Genomic DNA, 16,448 nt, shown 5'->3' with positions numbered 1-16,448 from the left:
TAAGGTTGTGTGTGTGTGTGGGCCTTTTCAAATGTTTGCACATACAAGCATATGCACCCTTGTATTGTGGCATAATAAACTGCCTTACGTCGACCTCAACACTCTCCTCTCAATAACTACCACTGTTAACCCGCCATCTTTGTTTTTAAAAGTAACAACCCCAACAAAAATTGCCAGGATTGAGAGCACTTCAATCCAAAATGACAAACAACGACATCTCGCATAAGAGGTTCACTTCCATTAGCAAGGCCGAATCATTCCCATCTATCCACAGACTTATTTGTGGGAGGGCGGCACTGGTCTGGTAACCTAATTGGAGACAGTGAGAGGCCGGGCCAGTCCCTCAGGGCCCACGGTTTAGCCCAGCAGGGGGTCGACGACGGCAGACAGCACGGGCGCTCTATGCCCGTCCATCTGCCAGCCCTCCATCAAACACTTTCTCCCCTCACATGTCCTCTGTCTATGGGTCCACAACTGCACAGTTGGCTGAGACGAGAATGAGAGACCTTCATTTAATTTACAGAGAAACCGATTAGGAGGTGGGGGCTGGGAATGGGTGAGAAGGGGAAACAGCTTTTTTTTAGCATTGTTTGTGTTTTTAGCATTGTCTGTGTTTTGTACTTAAAGTCATTCAATCATAAAAATACTGTAAAGTGAAAAGCACTATCATGAAGCGTGTCCTTGCTTTTAACAGACAACCACGTGAGCTGAACAGTCATGCTAGGTAACAAATTGTAAATCAATAAAATACTAGTATGAACATTTAAAATAAATCTTTTTTTGGCTCATTTCTGACTAACATAGCCACCATAAACATCCACCCTCTCCCTTCACTATGTGGCACGCTTGCAAAATGACTGGCAGACAATCACTTTGATGTCCTTCGTTTTGTCCTAATTAATTTATACTATGAAAATTAAAATCTTAGTCTCTACGACTATGGATCCTAGGAGAATCCCATAGACATTTTGCTCTCAGAGCATCTATGTTCACAGTAGCAATCAACACACAGCTTAAAAAAATCGGCAGGATTTTAACGAAACCAAAATGTACAATATGAGAAGTCAGAAAATCTTCTTACAAATTCATGGTAGGTTATTGTAATGTATCTTCCCGTTTTTGAAAGTCTACAAGCATATACATGTAATAACAGACAGCAAAGTTGAAAGATGTACCTGTAGGTCAGCTGACTGAGCAAAGCAACAAGGCCAACATTACATTCAATCGTTGATGTAGATGTCAATACAGATTTAAATGTCCACCTTAACTGTACACTAAGTCACTTTGGATAAAAGCAGCTGCCAGATGAATAAACACACACAGAATTTCTTAACAAAATGATAGATTTTTTAAAGACCATACAAGAAAAGTTTCCACATGCTCACACATATCTGGTGAAACTAAAACCCACAGCTATATCAAACACATCTCTTAGCACAATATAAATCACATTCTCCTGAACTAGACTTGACTAAGGTCAAATGATCAGGCTGATTGATTTAACTGAATGTGCCAACAGCCAGACTCACTGTGGGTTTTTTTGCATGCCGTGTCAGACTGCTCAAAGGTCACCCTTGACAGCAGGCCAGAGGAGAAGGCGAGCCGACTCAAAGAGCATCCAACATTAAGAACTGCATACCAAGGGCTAAGATAGAGTCAGACACCCTTGGAATTCAGTTCTCAAAGCCATGACCTCTAGTGAAACGACAGAACCACCACGTGCAGTCACCACCAACATGAAGTCACCACGTGCAGGTGATGTTGCCAAAGAAAATGGGGACAGAAACACTCACCAACTCATACACATGGATATAAATACAGCAGTAGTAGATTATAAGAATTGTACTGTGATGTAAAATTATACTACTAATAATATTCAATAATAACAATAACAATAATTAATAATAAATACACAGTTCGAATTACTTGAATTGATTATTGTTTGTCAGGGGTTGTGAAGAATAGCATGACGTGCAAACTTAAAATGTACACAACCCTTCTCTAAACTTCACGTAACACACAGAGTGTGAGATATGCATATTAACATCAGCAACAGCAGCAGCTGGTGAAAATCTTTGTTGAAAATCTGTGACAGTAAACTGTGATCCCGTCGCAATATCAAAATTAGTATCACTTACTTTGTCTTTTTATGGTCTACAGAGAAATACATATTTTTCCAAGACATATGCTGTTGCATAAGTAAACATTTGAGATTGAATTCTAAAAATGTTTTTCCCTGAATTAAGTTAATTAGACATGGAGTAGTTAACAGCAACTAATGTGTTTATCCAGACTGTCATAAATTCATCTTATTTTAGTCACAAACTATTAACAGGTGATAGACATGTTTGTAGTTTCAAACCGTTTGAAACGTTTGAATTTCAAACACATTGCTGGTTTTAAATCTGTAAGGGTTAACGTATGATGAAAATATAAAAAATATTTGTAGCCATTTTCAATTCCGTATTGAGAGAAGGCTCAGGAGATTTTCTTTAGTTCTGTACCTGCTACACCTTACTAACACAACATTAATATTACAAAACGTGACATTTTCTCAACACAGATTCATATTTTTAAATGTAACATCATAGCAGATCTCAAAACAATTCAAGTCAATTCAGTAGACATTAATCAATGTTGCTGATTTGATTTTATCCTGTAGGCCTGGCCATTTTCACAGCATCAATTAATTTAGTGCAACACAAAGTTGAAAGTCAAAAAACAATTCAAGAGCAGCTAACAAATCAAAATCCTGTATAAACCATGTGAAACAAAAATGTAACTACATATATAACTAAGATGGAGACCACAGACCATGTAAAGCTTCATGAGACCAGAATTAAAATTAAGTTTCAGCAAGGAGAGTAACAACAACCAGTGAAGTTCAGTAAAAAACGGTAAAAAAAAAAAAAAATTATCTAACACATTCTCCTTAAGACCTATTGGAGAAAGTATAATGAGAAACTGCATATTGATCTGAAAGTTTTAAACTGGACAAACATTTGAAGATCTGCCTATAGTAACTCACTGATTTGGTTGTAAAGATTTAGTAGCAGGCTACACATCCATTCAGTTGTGCAAGTGTGATAAAATGTAAGTATAAGTGTTGCTATCTTCACCTATGGAAAGTTTAACAGCAATAACAATACTATAACCCTATCAAACTAATCAATGGAAAACATGTCTAATGGGCCTGGATATGTGAAACAATGTCCTCAAATAGTCATCCATTCAAAACAAAGCCACCCTCGCTTTCCCTTGCTCTGAATATAGCCATCTTTTTTTCTTTCCCTTACCTGCTATTTATCTTTCGGTTTCTTACAATGTCTTCACCACTTGTGAGTCATTTTGGTACCAGAACCACGCCGTTGCTGATTCATGCAGCTGAAGTAGCCGGTAGGCTATCTTAAAGTTGAGTAGGTGACACTGGCCGCCTACTCGCCCTATTATAGTCTGCAATGTAAGCTAAAGCAGGCCGCCTTTCTTCTCATTTGCATACGGTTTATTCCATTTTACACACAATATTCATATTTAGTTGTGGAAAGTCCCTTCCCGCTGCCTGTGTAACAATAGTCCAATTGCACGAAAAGGATGTTCAACTAACGTCATGAAACATCGCCTTGCAAACATGCGCGAATGCACGGGTGCACTTGCCAAAGAACAATTTCTTATTTGTTTATTTTTTACATTTTCAATGTCACTGCAAATATGTTTGCGACACAGTGTCAACCACACTGCTTTGAGAAAACCCCCACTGCCAGAGGAAGAGGAAATTTTGGTCAGTGTTCGATACACCATTTCCGCTCTGTAAACTCCGTGGGTTGCGACGGGGAAATCCTGAGTCCAATGGTACACCGATAAACCCATCCGCATTTCAAACAGGAAGTTTTGCCCCTAACTGAAATGGCAGTTTTGTCACAACTAGCCTAGTTTTTCAAAAGGGTTCTACTTAAACCATTTGGATTATAATGTAATCAAAGTCATAAAAATGGTGCCAAAAAAAAAGTGCATAGATGCAAACAGACCAGATATGTTACCAACACTGAGGTGTTTAGGTAACCTAAACCTATCATATAATGTCTATTTAGCTGAATAAGACAGTTGTATTCTGTGTGTGTGTGTGTGTGAGAGAGAGAGAGAGAGAGAGAGAGGGGGCTGGGGGGGGGGAGTCACCAAACTTGTTTTTACTTTCAGATTGGTCTTTGATGTGCATGAAAGCATTGATTTCTAAATCATTCACACAGTTTGTTTCATCTGAGCAGGAACAACATATGGCCCTAAAGAAACATTGCCTAATGTTTGGGAACATCCCTTCACAAAATCAATGAAGCACAGTCTCCAGTAAACAGTCATGACATCAACAGTCTTTGAGTGTGTGTGTGTGTGCGGACGTGCATATTTGCTTGTACGAGTGCGTGCTCTTGTGAACGTGTGGGTGGACTGTATTTGAGGAATCACTTCAGGTTTATTACATTGTCTCCCTGTATCTCGTGTGTGCATCCGCATGACTGCCTGCGCTTTCTACACCTACTGCTTACCTTGCTGGGCTCACATGATAGGGGAAGAGTGTAAGCCACATGAGCTCAGTTCATCGCGGATAACCTGTTGTAGTAGACTGAGAGCGACAGGGGTGAGAAACAATAGTTTACAGTTTACAGTTAGTGGAAAAATGTGTGTTTAGTCATATTGAAAACATAAGACTTCAAAGCATCACTAAGGAAAGAGACCGCGTCAAAAACAGAGATAACTATACAAATATTACTGTATTCACGTGGAGGCCTATAGCCTAAGGCGCAGTCTGCCATTCTGACAAAAGGTTGTTGATTTTTGTGGAACAGCCAATGAAATCACAACCCTCCCTACCATGCTTCTAAAGCAACGTGTTGATCGACCAGAACAGTGTATGGCTTAGTACAATCCACTTTGTTTGTTGCCTAATTGCAGAAACAGGACTGTGTACGAACACCAGAGTGTTTTTTTGAGCTCACATACTGTGGGGGCGTGGAGGGCTGTGAGGGGACTGTGAGGGGCAATTCTCTGAATTTGACTAAAAGTATAGTGGATTAGAATCACAGACTGTACCTTTAACATAAGTTAAATATAGTAGTAGTGTTTCATGAATATGAACAAAGCAGTAACTAGTGCACTTAATATTTCTCAGTGTTTCTCAGAGTTCGGTCTTGGACATACTCATTTACTAATGATTTTAATAGTCTTGTTAAGCGGGTCTGGCTTTTGAACAAATAACCAACAAACCGACCAATATAACACATATTCACTAATTGAAAATATACATATTACTGTCAGACAATAGGTAGAGTCCCAGATACTCCAAACCATTACACTGCTTACATATAATGAAAATAAAGCAGTCATATAGCCTAATCAAGTGTAATCAAAGGAGATCACTCAGGTACTGTTCATCACAAGAGTTATTCATGAAACCTACATAATGTCATTAAATGTGACTTTGCCTGTCCAGTCAGGCTACCAATTGTGCTCTTAAATCCACATCTATGACTAAATATTGAATATCGTCTTGTGCAACGTGTTAATAGGTGAATGGACGTCGAAACACAGGAGGTGATCTGGAAAGTTCCCAGCTGGTTCTGAACAAAGCAAATATAAATTAGGATGTTGTGGTCACTGAGTCTGTCCACTGTCAGTCACAGATGATGGTAACCGCCTGCAAGCAATGATGGTAATACGCAATGTGTTTTCATCTGTGGGTGTGAGAACCAGAAACATTGTCTGTGGACCTTACTGGAATGGTGCTTCCATCTGGTGGTTTTGCCAAAAGAAAACTGCCATTAGCCACACCAGTTTACTACTCATGGCTAATAGCATGAGATGCCAGTGAATGTTCTTGTGAGGACATGTGGTGTCAAGGAGACGGAGGGTTAATGGCCAACAACAATTAAACATAGCTCTTCAAGTGGGCTGTGTGGTGTTCTGCTACACATAGATACCAATATCATAACCGCATGTTTTGTCACTAATGTGTTTGTTTTTTTCTTCTGCCTACAAGAAAGCAATATTCCATTACAAAACCAGAACCTCTCATCTCCATTTAGTATGGGCTGCACAGCAGTGAGGAATGCAGTACTGCGCTAATGAATCAGGAAAATGTGCTTCCATACACTGCACGTTTCACACCATGCGTATTGATACAAAAACACATACATGATAACACAAGTTGACTCTGTCTCATGCAGTACAGTACAGTAAATTACATTAATCATATCTAGGTTGTTCCTCAGTCACACTATTTAAATGAAAAAGTCCAAATTGTTTTAGTTTCTTTAAGACGTGGAATATTCACTTATAGCATTGCTGTAGTGTAGAATCCATTGTGAGATTTTGAACTTAAATCTTAAATCTTACAGAAGGCAGACGTGTCAAAGTACCTGTGTCTGGGTTTGAGTGAGAAAACCTACAAAGCAATGAAAAAAAGGAACCGTCTACTCTGGGGGGGGGGGGTAAACGTGATTGGGGAGTCACGCCTCACCCTCACAAGCCTCACCTGGGCCAAGTAATGGAGGGCACAGACTACATAATTGAATAAAGATGCCATGAACACATGCATCATCTATGCTTCCTGAATCGCACACGTCACCTTTGATGCTGCTTGAATTCTAGTGTCATCTTCATTCAGGTTTTTGAGGTAAGAGATGGAGGTTACATTTAGGCTACTTTAAGAAAACTGATGGAAATAAGATAATGCCATCTGATTTGATGCAGGAGAAAAGACTGCAGTTGGCTGAGTCAAACATGAATGAACAACTCCCTCTGTGTCCATCTTGATGCATATCTGTACTGGACAGTTCTCATTTTCACCACAGGGTGGCACCCAAGAACTTTGTTCACAGTGATAATGGCAGCCCAAACTGGATACAGTCAGAGTAAAACAGTCAGTTTAATTGATTGCCAGTGTACAGATACACATACAGTTGAACATCTCACAATTATCACAGTATGATGCACCATATACTGACGAGAAAAAACCATGGACGCATATTATCATTTCAAATGAGGGAGACCCTTGGTATCACGTTATTTATATACAGATGAAGACTCAAACCTTCTGGCGAGACCCCACTGTTGTTTCTTTAAAACTTTATTAGTACTCAGTCCAAGTGGACTTACCTTTCATACTGGGCATACAGTTGGTCCACAAGGTCAGCCTATTGCCTTTTGTTTGTAAATGTAAAGGTCGGGAAAAAAAACAGTTGCAGTCATTTGTGTGGGTCAGACATTATGTGCAGTGCATTACACACATGGTATTACACACACAGTGGTTTATGATTCATCCATATTCATCACCTAATCATATCTCTACTCTTTATTACCTCACCAGCACAATTGCCCTCATTACCTAGACCTGAAACCACATACAGCGGAGTACAGCACTGTCCCTCCTCATCAGTGAATTCTTCAGAGATTTCTCTTTGACTACATCTTTCCTACATCACTCCCTACCCATCACACTGTGTCCAATTGCATCAGCCTTTGTCATCCACTGCATGCCAGAAAACAACCCCCCCCCCCCCCCCCCAAAAAAAAACACACCACACACACACACATGATATGTCTTCATGTTCATGGCCATTAAGTGAACCACAGAGCAAAGTTAATGTAAGCAGCGCAACATAATTGTAGTTTTTCCTGGGAGGATTCCTGCTATGACCACTCTGGTCCGGAGCGCGCTCCCTGGCGCGGGTCCAAATGCTCTGATATTTTGGCATTTGGAAATTCAAGGGATGTTTCTAAAATAAGTGAACAGAATGAGGCGAGCGCACATGTGGGTGCGCTGCGCAGCGCTGCACTATGTAATACTTTTTGTCCCTGGATGGGAATTGGACCGGCGCCATCGGCGAGTGTACAATCTGGTATTAATCACAGACCCACAGAAAACATGCCCTGTTTCTATGTGATTCCCATTTAAGGCAGTGGAGTGGGCATATATCTGCTACAACACCTCAGGTCTGGGCTCCCTCGCTCTTGTATAAGACAATACGGGCCGCTCACAAGCGTGTGGCATTTGCATCCAGCATGACTTGCTGCTCTCGTTAAAGTCTGGCACGCAGGGAAAGGGCTTTTAAAAAGCCAGGCCAAAGCCATTGCTTGGGTTTCAATGTCAACATGTTCAATTAAGTCACTCAGAGTGGACCGTGGGATATGCAGGATACTGGTGTCTCCCAGGGTACATTTTGTGACACGGAATTGTAAAATTAAAAGCAAAAACAAAAAATGGGAGAAGAGGGAAATAAAAAGCCATTGCGGTTCCAGGTCTTTCGCTAAATTCAGCTGTGATACTAGTTCTCATACCTTTACGTTTCAACAGGAAATTAACGACTCCCTGGCCCCCCATTGTAACCCGGCCTTGCAAAAACAAACCAGATCACATCCGCAGACAGGAAAACAGCACATGGTTAAACCTATATTTGTTCTTTGATTTGATATTCACGTACAGTATGTGTAACCAATTATGTCTGGAGAAATGACGCCCGACTGAATGCTGTCTTCGAGTTTTTAGATGAAGTCTTGCAATGGCCCGATAACACTGCCATGTACACCAACGTATTAGTTTGTGATTAAAAACTGCGTTCATCATATCAGTGGTAATACAACCCAGTTCCTGGGTCTGACATTCGTCATTGTCTGCAGACTTTAGGCAAACTCAGACAGGATTACGTAATTCTTTGTACAACTCTTTTTTTGTTAATAATGACTGAAAGCTCAGACTATTGAAGAACCTTCAAATGTATGTCCTAATTCATGTGCAGAGCAGCACTGCTTGCCTGGAGGGATCCAGTAAAGATATTGGCCTGGCTCTCATCCAGAAAAGGTTTGTCTGTCCCACAAGTATCTATTGACTCCCCCCCCCCCTATTTTCAAGTTTTATTAAAGCTTTTAATAGCAATTGGATCACAGAATCCATTTATAATTGGTACTGTCGGTGTAGAAGTAATGGCCTGTGTGTTGTATTATTCCTCTTTTTAGATCATTTGAAATGTTACAAATGTAAAAGAAACGTAGGTTATGTTTTGCTGTTGCTTTATCAGAAGTTAATGACCCGTAACATGTCAGCACAGTAGCTATACAGTACTGGCTCCAAAACAAAACCAGGAGAGGGAACTGATAACCCGGCCGGGGCTGACACAAGGGTGAGCTGCAAGAGCAGGAAGTGTTGCCACGGCAGCAAACGTATAGATTGTATGGTTGGTTTAAAAAAATCAGAAAGGCATGCAATGCGTTTGTTTGCACTGGAGATTGAAGGGTGGGGGGGGGGGGGCTAGGGGTGCGCGCCCCGCGGACGGGAAACCTAATTTCAACAAGCTTGCGATGATTACGGAGATAGCCATCTTGCTCGCATCATGTTTGTGGTCCAGGCCTGTTGATCTAACCCTGTGGCACTGGCCTGGCGTCACGGGGCCAAGATGGCAGGTGCCTGAGAAGTGTGAAAGACAAAATAAGGTGGTAGGAAACCGATAACTGACCGAGACACAGGGGAGGAGGGTTTTTCCATCCATAGTCTGGCTGAAGCTGAAGCTATTGTACTTGTGCTTTGGCATTGGAAAACATGACGTATTCTGTGCATATAGAGTTTGTGCATTTTACTTTTTAAATTATGTGAGAACATGGCAAGGTGTTCTGAAAGGAGTGCGAGGGAGATCCAAACAGACAAGATGTCAGTAGTGTTTCAGCCTAGAAATAGCGATATAGCTTTCTTTTTCTGTGCTAACATATCAATTCATTGCAAACTTCATGTTACTTTCTCTAGGTAACATTTGTTAGTATTTCTTTTTTCTTTTTTTATGAGGCAAATGAAGAAATGTGTATAGAAATGCATTTTTTTTACGTCCTACCGGCCACTACCCACAGAATGACTTCAGCAGACTATAATATTTACAATGAAAACAATTATGATGAATGATGGTGTCTCTTTTTTAGGCTGAGAACGTGTCACTGTTTCCTGTTTATGGTTGTCTCAGCAGGTGCCCCTGCACAAGCTGATGTCACCGTCCCTTTAAAAAAACATGCCGACGTCATGGTGGAATGAGAGGTGTTCTGCTTGCAAAGAATAAATCACTTAATACCTACTGAAATAATAACATTAGGGCCTCTTAGATCACCTTATAACTACTTAAGGGTGTGGAATCCATAAAACATTTTGAGCATGCCGCACCTGAAGCAACAACAGCATCTCTATTTCTCACAGGTATAACGGGAGCTCTATGAGCACAACAACAACACCTCTATTTCTCACAGGTATAACGTGAACTCTATGAGCGCGACTCTGTTCAGCTACATGACTGCTGTTCCTCCGGCGCCGGTGGAGTTTTCAAACAGCAATCGATGAGAGAGGCAAACTGTGTGTGTGTCAACACAGACACACACACACACACACACACACACACACACACACACACACACACACTCATATAAAGACACACACACACACACACAGACATACGTCCACTGACAGAGAGAGAGACACACAGACACACTCATGCACAAACACACACACACACACACTCATACACAGACACACACACACACACACACTCATGCACAAACACACACACACACACACACTCATACACAGACACACACACACACACACACACACACACACACTCATACACAGACACACACACACACACACTCATACACAGACACACACACATGCACGTGTCCATTGACAGAGAGACGTATGGACTTACAGAAGCATAGAGGCAGAGGCTGTTCTAATGGCTCCTCACTAACTGTATAAATCCGCCCAGAGTAAAGAGGTCACAGTCTTGGCATCCTTGGGATGTATAGACTAGCTGTGGTGCATAGTGCAAAGAGAAACACACACACACACACACACACACACACACACACACACACACACACATTATACACATAATAATACAAATTACCGCCACTAAACATGCCGCCCCCCCCCCCCGCCACCTCTATGTTCTCATCCGTGTGGTCTGAGACGACAGGCCTGTCCAAGTCCTGTCATGCTGGTGGACCAAAACACAAGGCACCTTAACACAGCGGTCCCCCCCCCACCCAGCAAGGCCCTCTTAGGCGCCAAACAAAGAGAGTCTTGTGGACTGTTTACCCGTGTGTCTTTAGCGTTCAGCATTGAGATGCTTGCGTGTAACTACTTTTAAAGTTCAAGGGTGAAAATATGGGATTGATTTTTTGGTGCAAATGTGATATAAATTAAAATCTGTGTTGTGGGGCCTATACTTTCAAGTCCCACGGCAGTGATTTCATTTCTTGTCTCATTGCGTTGCCAGCTTTGACCTTGCCTTGCTCCTGTCAAAGTTGTAACCGAATACTCCCACCAAACGCTACGTCAGGGGCCAGCCCCCCAAAATTCATAACGCTGAGCTTAGTCTCCCCGTTATCGTCCGTGATCTCGCTGTCTCTGCCAGGGCGAGTGTCAGAGGAGGGGGACTCCCGCGTTCATACCTGTATACATGCACGCTTTAACCATGTTTTGAAATCTTGACACATCTTGTTCTGCACTGTAACTAGCTGAACGCAACTCTCCACAAACCCCTCAAGGGTTTTGTCTGCCATTACATCTGATAAGGCACTGAGATACTCAACAGAAAAAAAGCTTATGACATGACCATATACCTCCACTTGCTTTTTAAGCATAGCTTTCAAATCTATATATTTTTTTCTTTTGAAATATTCCTCCCTCTGGACCCCTCTGATGGATTGCCTTGCTCCAAAGTTGTTTCACTTTAAATTTTCCACTTGTCATGTATGTACCATTACTGGAAAAAAAAAACGGATTTGTTTTCATAAGCAATTATAAATACAGTGCCCCACTCCCATTTGCTATGGCAATCTGCAGCCATTTTCCGTGAAATGAGCTGAATCAGTGTTTTCCATATACTGTAACATAGTAGATGACACATCCCTCCCTGTCCTGGTTGCCTCCATGGCTGAGTGGACAAGTATGCCCCTCCCCCCCCCCCCAAGGTGCCTGTCACATGTGTTGTTTGGGAGGCAGGCGCTACGATAAAGCATATCGAGTGGAATTTGACCGCGCCACCAGACTGAAGACGCCCGATGTGTCTGACAGGGATGCCGTTGAGGAACCCTGAACTGGTGATGACTTCAGCCAAGCTGGAGAGAGACATGCTATAAAAAAAAATCTTTAAATTAAGGACTCTTGCAAGAAAGGACAAAGTGGTTTTGTATCGAACCTACAGTCAGTTAAATGATCAATGGTTGTTGGAGTTGCCAGTGACACCAGTTGCAACAGTGTGATTGGAGCAACTTATGATGTAAAATAAGAATTGAAACTCAGATGAAAGAAACAAAAGCTCCAGTGTAAAGGAAGCATTGTATGTTGTTAGCCTATTCAGTGATGTTATTAAAGAGATCCTGGGAATTAAGTGTACTGGATTATTTAACATAAACAAACCATGAACCAGTTAAATGCATTTAGATTTATTGATGTTGAATTTTATGTTTCATTCATGTCATCTACCCCATTAACTAAAGTTTATAAAGATTACATTAATGTGAAGTGTTGCCTATATTTCTCTCTCAGTCAAAGTTCTCTGCCCTATAATCCCTCAGTAACCATCACCTAATCACAGAGCCTTGTCATTAGAGGTCCCGGCCTGTCTCACACAGAGGTAATACTTCACTTGAGAGACTGAGAGTGACTGGTCCATGACCTCAGGTCTAACATAACATAATGTTCACTAAGTCTCCAACTCACAGTCACTTTCGAAGTGTGTCAAGTTTCCATGAATTCAAACTGCCACATAGTGTATATTTGTAATGTATGTCAGAAGAAAATAACATTGTCCCTTGAGTATGGTGCCGAGGGCTGCCGGCACATAGAGAACATATGGAGGTCATGCCGAAAAAGAAAGAGAGAGAGAGAGAGAGAGAGGGGGAGAGAGAGAGAGAACTTAATGTGTCTTCTCTGTCTGTAGGTCCTTCTCAGAGCTACAGGCCTCAGTGATGTCATTAGTTATTGTAGGCCTCATTCCAGGCCTGACCAGCAAATCTCCCGACCATGCAGGATGCGCTTCAATAAATCTTGCCGAGTGTCTGTAGTTATCCAGGAACGTCACACTTTCTCAGGAACACACTGGACTGGATAAACCCTCTGCATTAAGGCATTTTAGGCGTGACTAGCATTCCAGCCTCAAAGTGTGCATATGTGGGGTGTGTGGGTCTGTGTTTGTGAGAGGTGTATGTATGTTGATGAGTTGATATGGGTTGAGTGTGACAGAGTGATATGTGCATTTGCTAAACTGAATTGTTTGATTTATTTATTTATTTCGACTGGTAGAACGGGTCTCAAGGAATTCCAAGAGCACTGCTTCGCCTCTCCCAAGCCATGGCACTCTCCCCAGGGAGCAGACATAGTGATCCACTCTATACCCCAGAGAGAGTCTGACTCCGGGATGAAGCTGGCCCTGATCTGGCCCTGATCTGGCGCTGTTCTGGCCTGATCTGGCGCTGTTCTGGCATGGATTCAAAGTCAGCTGTTAGGCCTGTCTAGGATACCCTCCACATTCTGGAAGATGCCTGGTAAAAAAAAAAAAACATCTGCAACACAAACAAATGTAAATGTACTGTAATGTTTTTAGGAGCTGGTGGTGGTGGTCTTGGGTGGACTTTCCACAGTCTCGCCGGCCATCGAACCCACCGTGTGAAACAGTATCGAACAGGGAACTCTGACGGATGGCGTGTGATGTCAGAAGTAAAACAATGATTATGTCGCGAATACCAGAGACTCTTGTTTTTTTTCCGGGCTTCAGTCCATTGAGGTCATCCCCAGCACTCAACCCTTTGCCTCGATAACGTCCGCAGGCCTACCTCCTATCTTGACTTAGCATGGGAAGGAACAGCGCCCGTTGGAGCGAATTAGAGTCACTGGGACAAGCCGCATACTTCAGAGACGCATGGACAAATCGTTGCGGCGAGAGTCTGTCAGGGGAGAAAAGGCAGCGTGTCAAAATGAAGTATTAACAGCTGCGTCTTATCACACTCGGGCTAGCTTTCTCAGAGCCATAAGTATCGCTCCGTCCTCCGACTCATCAGCCCACGGGTATAGACATCAGTGTGCTGGTTCGCCAGTTTGGACATGCGCACACACTGACAGATCTGATCCCGTCGTGGAATTTCAAGCGGTCCCGTGCCACAAGGCCTCGCATTTGTCTGCGCAATTATCGCAATCTGGACAGATATACAGCACAACCAAATATGGGATGACTCATATTGCAGTCTTTTTTTCCACCCCCATCTCTCTTTTTTTCCTGCACTCTCTCCCTGACATCATAGCTTGATGAAGCACCATCATAGTGGATTCTAAGATACCCTTGTCGAGCAAAACACACAACAGGTGAAGTTTCAGTGTGTCAGGAGCATCGATCTTTATCTGATATGCAGAGCCAAGAAGAGAGAGTTTAAATAGAAAATGCAACAGCGCTGAACATAAATTTAAGAATTACTGTCAAACAGTGTTATATTAATACGACATAAAAAATAAAAGTGGTGCACTTTTCGTGATTAATGAGAGAGTTGAGAGGGAGGGCTGAAATGGGGGTGGGGGTGAGGGGGTTGGGGGGGGGATAACCAATGTTGGAAGGCTTTGGCTGATAGGTGGGGGTTGGGGGGAGGTTGTAACTGCTCATAGTTTTAGCATTAAGCTCACAGACATTGCTGCCAGACACTCTAAATTCAATATTTATTTCTGTCCTGTCTGATAGTGCTGAGGCTATGTATGGTAACAGGCTGAGAAGGCAGGTATGTGGCCCAATGAGAACCTTCTCTCCTGCCAAAGCCTTGACTGACAGCACAAACCCGCCTCTTGTTTTTTAAGCTTGGCTCAAACATGGCTGATTAAACTCTCCCACAATGTTTGTGCAATGATTCAGACCACGGGGTCAGATGCTGGGGGCATGTGCATGTGCGTGTGTGTGCGTGTGTGTGTGTGTGTGTGTGTGTGTGTGTGTGTGTGTGCGTGGGTGCAATTATGCTGTGTGGTCGATGTCACTGGGTGAGAAGCATAGATGTTTACCATCCGTGCTTACATTAGATAGCAGGTCTTGAAATGATTTATGCCAGGACTTGGGTGTGCCTTACCCTGCAGTTTTTGCTGATGAAGCAATGGAAAAAACAAGGAGTTAGGAGCAGGTGCCTCAATGCTTAGGCACATGTGAGCATCATTGTGTGTGTGGATTTGTTCCTCGGAAAATCGTACTTGTGGAATGCTCATAGGATTCCGATATATGTTCTGGACTCTACAAAACATTGCTGGTTTACCTTTATAAAATAGAAGATACTTCATGAATTGGAGGCTTACTGTGACTGTTATTACAAATGTATGGAAATGCTTAGAAATCCGTTTAATTCATCTGCCAGACCGCGTATGTTTTCACTGGTTATACAGAGGGCTACCTGAGGAATTCCAGAGACATAAATTCAGCAGCCAATATTGAGCAAACACAACATCCTCTCTATTTTCCTGAACTCATCATTCATCTGTCATTTGTTTTCATGGGTGTCTGGCACTAATGAAGCACAAAGGGAACACTGAAACATCACATTTTACACATCCTGGGATGCCACCTGTTGCCATGGCTGAGTGGTAGTCTGGCAGCTGGGATATTTGGACAGGTATTTTACACATAGAGAAGAATCTTGTAATATAACTGGTCACTTTTGAAAAGCAGGCATAGAATGTGTGAATTTGCATGCTTAGAGGTCAGGGAGTCTACAATGCCGACTGCCCAGAGGCCTCAATATGTCTCAATGTCTCATACATTCTCTTTGAAATATTACCCATAATCCACCTTCAGCCCCATTTTGAAAAATTGAGGATCAGAAATGTGGCAGGCAGCGTGTCTTAACATACTCCCCCACACCACTCTTATGAGCCCGTCAATCAAACCACGACAGACGGGGCGGACAGCCACTCGAGTGAAATATGATGGTGTGCATATATGCCCCGTTACGCGTGCAGACTGCCTCGACTCTGGCTGATTGCTGCATGATTCACGCACAAAAGAATCGTGTCATATCTGCCTGTAGAGTGGACTCAGCCACCTGCTGTTCGCTCGCTGGCTCAGTCAGTCATCCATCACACTGATAAAGCTCTGGCACACCAAGGCCCACTGGCTTGTGTCTTACAACCTCCGACTGCCAACAGGGACTGCTTGGAGCACTTGGTGGCCTTTTTGTTATGCCATAGTCTCATGTAACGGCTGACATGGTGAGATAACCCTGAGCTTATGAGGTAACTCCGACTGTAACTTAGTTGGTGTGACTTTGGCAGTACATTGCTTTATGTCTGTGTTCACACAAAGGTGAAGCTTTTTTCTGAAAAAATGGGCAGAAACGAACCTGCAATCCCTTAATATAATCCTTATCCCATATCTTGATAAAACATGTTTTGTGTTTGT

Source organism: Clupea harengus, chromosome 8, assembly GCF_900700415.2.
Source record: "Clupea harengus chromosome 8, Ch_v2.0.2, whole genome shotgun sequence".
Taxonomy (NCBI): domain Eukaryota; kingdom Metazoa; phylum Chordata; class Actinopteri; order Clupeiformes; family Clupeidae; genus Clupea; species Clupea harengus.
The sequence above is the reverse complement of the archived record's forward strand: the minus strand, read 5'-3'. Positions refer to the sequence as shown.